Genomic DNA, 12380 nt, shown 5'->3' with positions numbered 1-12380 from the left:
ATTCACTCCTGGAAAATGCATACTGTAGTCAACCTCCATTTAAAAAAAACACCAAAAAACTACAATAAAATTATCCAGAAGTTTTAGAAGCCACTAGATACTCTGGGTTAAATAGAACTTTGAAATAACTTTGTGGATTCTGAAAGGAAATTAATAAGTAACTGATAGGTACTTTTTTGCTTATGAAAAGCTAGTAAACTTCTAAAAGAATGACTGATGCATCCAATTAGCAGAGTTTTCAGTTTCTTGAAGCTCTTCCATGAATTCAGCTCTTTCACTGAATTCTATTTCTGGGTTTTCTTTCAACTCGAAGTAAAACTTTTCACTTCAAGTTGTCCATGTTCTACCTTTTAATTTCCTTATCATTTTCCAGAACAGTGTTTTAGGTATAAATGTTAATTATTCAGAGGATAGAAAATTTATAAGCATAGGGTATCGCATTTTTAGTGATTTTGGAACAAGAGAAATAACATTTTAATTAAAATCCAGAATTAAACCACAATAGTGTTGGTACAGCATAAATTTCATATCTAGTAATGTAAATTAAATATGCCAGTGTTTTTTTAAAGACTATGTAGGTATATAGTATCAAGATAAAATATATATGCATACATGAGAGATTCTCATGAATTACTGCCTAAAACTTCGTTGGCACATGGATGAGATATAGTTGTCAGAAGTAATTTTGAATTTTTTTGGAACATGCTCATCATTAACATACATTTCTAAAGGAAGTGCTAAATTTGCTAAAATGTCACATTGTCCTGTTCCAGGGGAAATTTTAAAAAACGATCTAAAGCAAACATTATTTTCTCTTGAAACTCCCATGATAGGTAAATAAATTAGAAAAGTGTATCTCCCTTCTTGAAGAAACTCAGAGGAAGTATTCATTAGTAAATTGTACACCCTGCTAACTCTTTACAGGAGACAAATAATTCTACAAACAAACAATGCTTTATAGTTTTGAAATTTAGTACAATACACTTATGATGGTCTATAAGCTGCTTACAATAAGCATCTAAGTAATAAGATGAACTGATGAAGGACAGGGCCCATCTTCACATTTTAAATCCTAAAAACCTCCCCAAATGTCTTCAGATAAAAGGGAGGATAGAAACTAAATTAAAAAAAAAAAAGAAACAAAAAGTTCTCTCTGCCTTTCTTCAATAATAACAGAGGACTTAATATTTTCTACATTTATCAGAACTGGAGTGATGTATGTTACAACAAAAAATATACAGTATAGAGTAGAGAAATACTTCTGCTACTGAGACATTTTATAGAGGAAAAAGTAGTGTAAGAACCAGAATTCTTTGGGAAAATACTCTATCTAGGTAATAGGAAAAAAAGCATAAACACACTGGCAGACACAGACTAAGATAGAAATCCTAGCAATTTTTTAATCCCTGAAATTTGCTTGGGATGGCTTCTATCAGACTATTAGATCTATATCTAATCTGTGACTCAGTATACAGGAATAACTACCATGTTAAATTTGCTTTTTGAGTTTTTAAGTGTTCCATGTGATCTCCTGAGCTTTCTCTGCTATAATATATTTGTGTAAAGATGTGGGGAGAATTGTGGTGAAAACAAATCTAATTCCTGCTTAGAGGTGGGTCGGGACATATATACATTGATTCCTGCTGGTTTCTGCCGGGAGTCAGAAGGGCACAGAAGCCATTTTGGGCCAGGCAGTTTCCAGCTGCCTGAGACTGGATTTCATCAGCGTTCCTGTTGGTAATCCTGCCTGCTTCAGAGCTGCCTAAGACTGGATTTCATCAGCATTCCTGCCGGTGATCCTGCCTGCTTCAGAGTGAGAGAAAGAATTGAGGAACTCTGCTGGAACTCAGATGCCAGCACCCCTGTCTGCCTGTCTTCTCTGCTGTGCTCCATTTTTGGCCTGATTTCATCCTGTGTGTGGCTCATCTGTGGACGGCTCACCTTCCCTGGAGCCTTCCCTGGAGGTGAGCTTACACACCCAGAAAGGGAAGCTGCTGAACCCTGTTGGAACTCAGATGCCAGCACCCCTATCTGCCTGTCTTCTGTGATATGCTCCATTTTTTTTTACCTAATTTCAACCTGTGTGTGGCTCATCTGCGGACAGCTCGCCTTCCCTGGAAGTGAGTTTACAAGCCCAGAAAGGATGGAGCCAGAGGAGCTCGGCCGCTCAGCTTCACTTCCCGGCCGTGCACATCATTCAGCCAATGAATACAACCACAACAAGTAGAAAAACCCACAATACAAGTAAGACAATGGGGAAACAACACAGGCCAGTGCCAGACATAGAGAATGACGATGGCAGCTCTGATGAATTGAACATGACCCACCAACTAGTCAGTCTCTCAGATAAGGAGTTTAGAGTCGCAATATGGAAGAAGTTCAAAGAACTCAAAGAAAGTACAGAAGAGAATACTAATAAGAATCAAGAGAATATAAAGATAGAAATCAGAAACTCCAAACTGAACTTTCAGGTCAAATAACAGGTCTGAAAAACTCAGTAGATGAATTAAGAAAAACATGATTGAGCTTTCCCATGGGTTAACAGCAGCTGAGGATAGAATTAGTACACTGGAAGATGAGATGAACAACAACTCCATACAGCAGAAAAAATTGGAAAAAAGACTTAAAGCAAATGATCAAACAATGGAAAAATTACTCAAAGAATGGGAACAAATGGAAATAGAAGTTTATGATATGCTCAACAGAAACAACTTAAGAAGTATTGGAGAACCAGAGACCCAGGAAGAAAATCTCCAAAAGAATCAACAGTCAAGAACATCATTAAAGAGAAACTACCAAAGCTAATGAATACATGTGATCATATCCTGCATGCCCGAAGAGTACCAACTAAAAGAGACCCCAGAAAAAACACCCTAAGACACAATCTAGTCACAATGATGAATCCCACAGATAGACACAGAATTCTGAAAGCAGCAAGATTGAAAAGAGAAATTACATTCAAGGGAACATCCCTGAGATTTACTGCAGACCTGTCACCGAAAACACTCAAGGCCAGAAGGCAGTGGTGGGACATAGTGACAAAACTCAATGAAATAAATGTTTCACCTAGAATAGTGCACCCAGCAAAACTCACTTTCAGGTTTGAAGGAACAATATATGGTTTCACTGACAAACAACAGCTCAGAAACATTACAGACTCAAAACCATTCTTAAAAAAAAACTGAACGGCCCACTTTAAGAAAAGACTGACCAACAGACACACCAAACTTCAATGTAAAGATTGCACTAACTCCCAGGACAATTCTTTCTCTCAATGTCAATGGACTAAATGCACCAGTTAAGAGACACAGAGTGGCTAAAAGGATCAAAAACTCAATTCAACCTTCTGCTGCCTACAAGAAACGCACCTGAATAGTCAGAGCAAACATAGACTCAAAATAAAAGGCTAGAGGAAAATCATCTAAGAAAACAAAACCCATAAAAAAGCTGGAGTGGCCATACTAATATCAGATGATGCAAACTTTATACTCAGGAAGTTATAAGGGAAAAAGATGGACATTTTGTATTAATCAAGGGATACATACAGCAGAAAGAAATCACTCTCCTGGGGCTGGAGAGATAGCACAGAGATAAGACGTTTGCCTTTCATGCAGGAGGTCATCGGTTCAAATCCCAGCGACCCATATGGTCCCCCATTCCTGCCAGGAGCAATTTCTGAGCCTGGACCCAGGAATAACCCCTGAGCACTGCCCTGTGTGACCCAAAAACCACACAAAAAAAATCACTCTCCTAAACATATATGCACCGAATAAAGGGCCAGCAAAATATTTAATAAAATTGTTGACAAATCTGAAAAATAATATCAATAACAACACAATAATTGTGGGAGACCTCAACACGGCATTGTCAAAATTTAACAGGTCAACAAGACTGAAACCCAACAAGAATATATAGACCTGAAAAGTGAAATGGAAGAAAAGGCCTAGTAGATATATACAGGACACTCTACCCCCAGAAGCCTGGATACACATTCTGCTCTAATGTACATGGGACATTCTCCAGGATAGACTACATGCTAGCACATAAAACATACCTCCATAATAGCAAGAGGATAGAAATTTTTCAGGCTAACTTCACTGACCACAAGGCCCTGAAATTATATGTGAACCACAAAGGGACACAGAAGAAAAACTTTAATACCTGGAAGTTGGAGCATGAAAACTGGCAAGGCTTTGCAAAAGCCGGCTCCCTGTGTGTGACACCAGGTGGGGAAAATCCGCGAAAGTACACCGGCCCAGTGGGGCCCAACTGTGAAAAACTGTGAGTGTGACCTGTCTATATCTGTCTACTGTCCTCTTGCGTGAAACTCTTGCGAGTGGGGCAAAAAGAGGCTCCAGCGGAGCACGGCCGCTCTGCTTTGCTACGCGGCCGTGCACTCTTTCTAAGGAAAGAACACCATTGCAATAAGAAGGAAAAATCCCACTAAGAATGGCATTATATCACAGAAGCAAACATTTCTCTCTGGACTGTCTTCTCTGTTGCATGCTCGGGCCTAAGATTTGACCCAGTGTGAGGCTTCATCCACGGAGGACTCCCCTCCCTTAGAGGCAAGTCAGCCCATCCAGAAAGGGAGGAGCCAGAGGAGTGTGCTGCCTGCATCATATAGACAATGAATACCACCACAACACGTAGAAAAACCCACAATACAAGTGTGACAATGGAGAAACAACGCAGGCCAGCATCAGACATTGAGAATGAAGAAGACAATTCTGAGGACCAGATAATGACCAATCAACTAGTCAACCTCTCAGATAAGGACTTTAGACTAGCAATATGGAAGATGCTCAACGATCTCCAAGAAACCATGGATCGAGTTGAACAGAACACTAATTAGAACCAAGAAAATATGAAGACAGAAATCACAAAACTCCAAACTGAAATAACATGTCAACTAACAGGACTGATAAAGTCAGTAAACGAAGTGAATGACAAAATGGATAAGCTCTGGGACAGGGTATCAGAAGCTGAGAATAGACTTGGTGCTGTGGAAGATGAGATACATAACAATTCCATACAGCAGGAGAGATTGGACAAAAAACTTAAAGCAAATGAGCAGACAATGGAAAAATTAGTCAAAGAATGGGAACAGATGAAAATAGAAGTCTATGATAAGATCAACAGAAACAACTTAAGAATCATTGGAGTCCCAGAGACCCAGGAAGAAAATTTCCAGGAAGAATCAACGGTCAAGAACATCATTAAAGAGAAACTTCCAGAGCTAAAGAATATATGTGATCAAATCCTGCATGCCTAAAGAGTACCAACCAAAAGAGACCCCAGAAAAACCACCCCAAGACACATCCTAGTCAAAATGACAAATCCCACAGATAGAGACTGAATTCTGAAAACAGCAAGATCAAAAGGGGAAATCACGTTCAAGCAAGCTTCCCTGAGATTTACAGCAGACCTGTCACCAGAAACACTCAATGCCAGAAAGCAGTGGTGGGATATTGTGACAAGACTGAATGAAATGAATGCTTCACCCAGAATACTATACCCAGCAAAACTCACTTTCCAGTTTGACGGAAGAATACATGGTTTCACAGAAAAAAAAACAGCTCAGAAACTTCACAAACACAAAACCAGTCTTAAGAGAAAAACTGAAAGACCTAATCTAAGACAAGACTACCCAAAAGACACACCAAATTTTGAAATAAAGATGGCGTTAAATCCCAGGACAATTCTTTCTCTCAACGTCAATGGACTAAATGCACCAGTTAAGAGACACAGAGTGGCTAAATGGATCAAAAAACTCAATCCAACCTTTTGCTGCCTACAAGAAACGCACCTGAATAGTCAGAACAAACATAGACTCAAAATAAAAGGCTAGAGAAAAATTATCCAAGCAAACAACACCCATAAAAAAGCTGCAGTGGCCATACTAATATCAGATAATGCAAACTTTATACTCAGGAAGATTGTAAGGGACAAAGACGGACATTTTATATTAATCAGGGGGTACGTAGAGCAGGAAGAATTCACTCTCCTAAACATATATGCACCGAATGAGGGGCCAGCAAAGTATTTAATACAACTGTTGACAAATCTGAAAAATAATATCAACAACAACACAATAACTGTGGGGGACCTTAACACGACTTTGTCAACACTGGATAGGTCAACCAGACTGAAACCCAACAAGAATATACTAGACCTGAGGAGAGAAATGGAAGAAAGAGGCCTAGTGGATATATATAGGACACTCCATCCCCAGAAACCTGGATACACATTCTTCTCCAATGTACATGGGACATTCTCCAGGATAGACTACATGCTGGCACATAAAACATACCTCCATAAGATCAAGAGGATAGAAATTTTGCAGACTACCTTCGCTGACCACAAGGCTCTGAAATTATTTGTGAACTCCAAAGGGACTCAGAAGAAACACTTTAACACCTGGAAGTTAAACAGCCTCATGCTCAATAACCAGTGGGTCCAAGATGAAATCAAGGAGGAAATCAAAAGGTTCCTGGAAACAAATGACAATAAAGACACAAACTATCAGAACTTATGGGACACAGCAAAAGCAGTACTGAGAGGAAAATTTATAGCTTTGCAAGCACACATCAGGAAGGAAGAAGGAGCTTACCTGAGTAGCTTAATGACACAGCTAATAGAACTAGAAAATGCTCAACAAAAGGACCCAAGAATAGGAAGACAGAAGCAAATAACAAAGCTGAGAGCAGAAATCAACGAAGTGGAAACGCAAAAAAACAATCCGAAAGATCAACGAAAGCAGAAGTTGGTTCTTTGAAGAAATAAACAAGATTGATAGACCACTGGCAAACCTAACAAAGAAAGAGAGAGAGAGAAACTTGATAACTCATATCAGGAATGAAAAAGGAGAGATCACTACTGATATGACAGAGATTCAAAGGGTAAAAAGAAACTACTTTGAAAAACTCTACGCCACTAAAAATGAGAACCTGGAAGAAATGGATAAATTCTTGGACTCTTATAATCTTCCACGGTTGAAGGAAGAGGATGTAGCTATCTAAACACCCCCATCACCATTGATGAAATTAAAACAGTAATCAAATGTCTGCCGAAAAACAAAAGCCCAGGTCCAGATGGATTCACTAATGAATTCTATCAAACTTTCCAAGAGGAACTACTGCCAATATTGGCAAGACTCTTTCATGAAATTATACAAACAGAAACACTTCCAAATAGCTTTTATGAAGCTAACATCACGTTGATGCCTAAACCAGACAGAGATGCTACCAAAAAAGAAAATTACAGACCAATATCACTGATGAATGCAGATGCAAATATCCTCAACAAAATCCTGGCAAATAGGATTCAATGCCTCGTTAGAAAGATCATCCACAGCGATCAAGTAGGTTTCATCCCAGGAATGCAAGGCTGGTTTAACATCCGTAAATCTATCAACATAATACACAACATCAATAACAAGAAAAATAAAAACCACATGGTCATATCAATAGATGCAGAGAAAGCATTTGATAAGGTCCAACACCCATTCTTGATCAAAACTCTCAGCAAGATAGGAATGGAGGGAACCTTTCTCAGTATAGTGAAGGCCATCTACCACAAGCCAGTGGCAAATAATATCCTCAATGGAGAAAAACTGAAAGCCTTTCCTCTAAATTCTGGCACAAGACAAGGCTGTCCTCTCTCACCACTCCTACTCAACATAGCACTGGAAGTACTTGCTATAGCGATTGGGCAAGAAAAAGATATCAAGAGAATCCAGATAGGAAAGGAAGAGTCAAGCTCTTGCTGTTTGCAGATGACATGATATTCTACCTCGAGAACCCTAAAGTCTCTACAAAACAAGCTTCTAGAAACAATAGACTCATATAGAAAGGTGGCAGGCTACAAAATTAACACACAAAAATCAATGGCCTTTCTATACAACAATAGTAATAAGGATGAAATGGACATTAAGAAAACAACCCCATTCACAATAGTGCCACACAAACTCAAATATCTTGGAATTAACTTGACTAAATATGTGAAGGACCTATACAAGTAAAACTATAAAACTCTGCTCCAAGAAATAAGAGAGGACACATGGAAATGGAAGCACATACCCTGCTCATGGATTGGCAGGATTAACATCATCAAAATGGCAATACTCCCCAAGGCATTATACAGATTTAATGCCATCCCTCTAAAGATACCCATGACATTCTTCAAAGAAGTGGATCAGACACTTTTGAAATTCATTTGGAACAATAAACACCCTCGAATAGCTAAAGCAATCATTGGGAAAAAGAATATGGGAGGAATTACTTTCCCCAACTTTAAACTGTACTACAAAGCAATAGTTATCAAAACAGCATGGTATTGGAATAAGGACAGGTCCTCAGATCAGTGGAATAGGCTTGAATACTCAGAAAATGTTCCCCAGACATACAATCACCTAATGTTTGATAAAGGAGCAAAAAATCCTAAATGGAACAAAGAAAGCCTCTTCAACAAGTGGTTTTGGCACAATTGGATAGCCACTTGCAAAAAATTGAACTTAGACCCCCAGCTAACATCATGTACGAAGGTAAAATCCAAATGGATTAAAGACCTCGATATCAGCCCCAAAACCATAAGATATATAGAACAGCACATAGGCAAAACACTCCAGGACTTTACAGGCATCTTCAAGGAGGAAACTGCACTCTCCAAGCAAGTGAAAGTAGAGATTAACTGATGGGACTATATTAAGCTGAGAAGCTTCTGCACCTCAAAGGAAATAGTGCCCAGGATACAAGAGCCACCCACTGAGTGGGAGAAACTATTCACCCAATACCCATCAGATAAGGGGCTAATCTCCAAAATATACAAGGCACTGACAGAACTTTACAAGAAAAAAACATCTAACCCCATCAAAAAATGGGGAGAAGAAATGAACAGACACTTTGACAAAGAAGAAATACACATGGCCGAAAGACACATGAAAAAATGCTCCACATCACTAATAATCAGGGAGATGCAAATCAAAACAACGATGAGATACCACCTCACACCCCAGAGAATGGCACACATCACAAAGAATGAGAATAAACAGTGTTGGCGGGGATGTGGAGAGAAAGGAACTCTTATCCACTGCTGGTGGGAATGCCGTCTAGTTCAACCTTTATGGAAAGGGATATGGAGATTCCTCAAAAAACTGGAAATCGAGCTCCCATATGATCCAGCTATACCACTCCTAGGAATATACCCTAGGAACACAAAAATACAATACAAAAACCCCTTCCTTACACCTATATTCATTGCAGCACTATTTACCATAGCAAGACTCTGGAAACAACCAAGATGCCCTTCAACAGACGAATGGCTAAAGAAACTGTGGTACATATACACAATGGAATATTATGCAGCTGTCAGGAGGGATGAAGTCATGAAATTTTCCTATACATGGATGTACACAGAATCTATTATGCTGAGTGAAATAAGTCAGAGAGAGAGAGAAAAACGCAGAATGGTCTCACTCATCTATGGGTTTTAAGAAAAATGAAAGACATTCTTGCAATAATAAATTTCAGACACAAAAGAGAAAAGACCTGGAAGTTCCAGCTCACCTCAGGAAGCTCACCACAAAGAGTGATGAGTTTAGTTAGAGAAATAACTACATTTTGAACTGTCCTAATATTGAGAATGTATGAGGGAAATGTAGCGCCTGTTTAGAGTACAGGCGGGGTTTGGGTGGGGAGGAGGGAGATTTGGGACTTGGGTGATGGGAATGTTGCACTGGTGATGGGTGGTGTTCCTTTTATGACTGAAACCCAAACACAATCATGTATGTAATCAAGGTGTTTAAAAAAAAAGAAAAAGAAAGAAAAAGAAAAAAAAACCATAAAATAAAAGAAACTTTAAAGATTCAAAAAGAGATTATCATGGTATATCTCACTCTGCCCAATGCCTATTATTGTTAACAACTCAGACTTGGGACATTGGTGATGGGAATGTTGCACTGGTAATGGGTGGTGTTCTTTACATGTTCTTTACATGACTGAAACCCAAACACAATCATGTATGTAATTAAGGTGTTTAAATAAATTTAAAAAAATGCAAAAATGCAAGGTTATGGAAATATGTGCAAAAATGTAAAAGCATGACTATAAACTGAATATAAATAAATTATTTATCAAATATTAAAAATAAAAAAAATACCTGGAAGTTAAACAGCCTAATACTGAATAACCAGAGGGTCTCAGATGAAATCAAAGAGGAAATCAAAACCTTCCTAGAAACAAATAAAAATGGAGACACAAACTATCAGAAACTATGGGACACAGCAAAAGCAGTACTGAGAGGAAAATTTATAGCTTTGCAAGCATACATCAGGAAAGAAGGAGGAGCATACCTGAATGATGCAGCTTAATGATGCAGCTCATAGAATTAGAAAGTACTCAACAAAAGGACACAAAAATAGGAAGACAGAAGGAAATAACAAAGCTGAGAGCAGAAATTAATGAAATGGAAACCCGAAAAACAATCCAAAAGATCAATGAAAGCAGAAGTTAGTTTGCTGAAAAAATTAACAAGATTTATAGACCACTGGCAAAATTAACAAATAAAGACAGAGAGAGAGAGAGAAACTTGATAACTCGTATTAGGAATGAAAAAGGAGAGATCACTACTGATATGGTACAGATCCAAAGGGTAATCAGAAACTACTTTGAGAAACTCTATGCCACTAAAAATGAATATCTGGAAGAAATGGATAAATTTTTGGACTCTTATAATCTTCCACGTTTGAATGAAGAGGATGTAGCATATATAAACATACCCATCACTATTGAGGAAATTAAGGCAGTAATCAAATGTCGGCCCAAAAACAAAAGTTCAGGCCGAGATGGATTTAATAATGAATTCTTTCAAACCTTTCAAGAGGAACTTCTACCAATCCTGGCAAGACTCTTTTATAAAATCAAAAAAACAGGAACACTTCCAATAGCTTTTATGAAGCCAACATCACCTTGATACCTAAACCAGACAGAGATGCTACCAAAAAAGAAAATTACATACCAATATCGCTGATGAATACAGATGCAAATATCCTCAAGAAAATCCTGGCAAATAGGATTTAACGCCTCATTAAGAAGATCATCCACTATGATCAAGTAGGTTTCATCCGAGGAATGCAAGACTGGTTTAACATCCATAAATCTATCAACATAATACACAACATCAACAACAAGAAAAATAGAAATCACATGATTATATCAATAGATGCAGAGAAAGCATTTGATAAGGTCCATACCCAGTCTTGATCAAAACTCTCAGCAAGATGGGAATGCAAGGAACCTTTCTCAATATTGTTAAGGCCATCTACCACAAGCCAGAGGCAAATATTGTCCTCAAGGGAGAAAAACTGAAAGCCTTTCCTCTAAATTCTGGCACAAGACAAGGCTGTCCTCTCTCACCACTCCTACTCAACATAGCACTGGAAGTACTTGCTATAGCGATTGGGCAAGAAAAAGATATCAAGAGAATCCAGATAGGAAAGGAAGAGTCAAGCTCTTGCTGTTTGCAGATGACATGATATTCTACCTCGAGAACCCTAAAGTCTCTACAAAACAAGCTTCTAGAAACAATAGACTCATATAGAAAGGTGGTAGGCTACAAAATTAACACACAAAAATCAATGGCCTTTCTATACACCAATTGTAATAAGGAAGAAATGGACATTAAGAAAACAACCCCATTCACAATAGTGCCACACAAACTCAAATATCTTGGAATCAACTTGACTAAATATGTGAAGGACCTATACAAAGAAAACTATAAAACTCTGCTCCAAGAAATAAGAGAGGACACGCGGAAATGGAAGCAAATACCCTGCTCATGGATTGGCAGGATTAACATAATTAAAATGGCAATACTCCCCAAAGCATTGTACAGATTTAATGCAATACCCCTAAAGATACCCATGACATTCTTCAAAGAAGTATATCAGGCACTTTTGAAATTCATTTGGAACAATAAACACCCTAGAATAGCTAAAGCAGTCATTGGAAAAAAGAATATAGGAGGAATTACTTTCCCCAACCTTAAACTGTACTACAAAGCAATAGTTATCAAATCAGCATGGTATTGGAATAAAGACAGGCCATCAGATCAGTAGAATAGGCTTGAATACTCAGAGAATGTTCCCCAGACATACAATCACCTAATTTTTGATAAAGGAGCAAGAAATCCTAAATAGAGCAAAGAAAACCTCTTCAACAAGTGTTGTTGGCATAACTGGATAGCCACTTGCTAAAAATTGAACTTAGACCCCCAGATAACCTCATGTACAAAGGTTAAGTCCAAATCGATGAAAGACCTTAATATTAGACCGAAACCATAAGATATATAGAACAACACATAGGTAAAACACTCCAGGACAT

Source organism: Suncus etruscus, chromosome 3, assembly GCF_024139225.1.
Source record: "Suncus etruscus isolate mSunEtr1 chromosome 3, mSunEtr1.pri.cur, whole genome shotgun sequence".
NCBI classification, from domain to species: Eukaryota; Metazoa; Chordata; class Mammalia; order Eulipotyphla; family Soricidae; genus Suncus; species Suncus etruscus.
The sequence above is the reverse complement of the archived record's forward strand: the minus strand, read 5'-3'. Positions refer to the sequence as shown.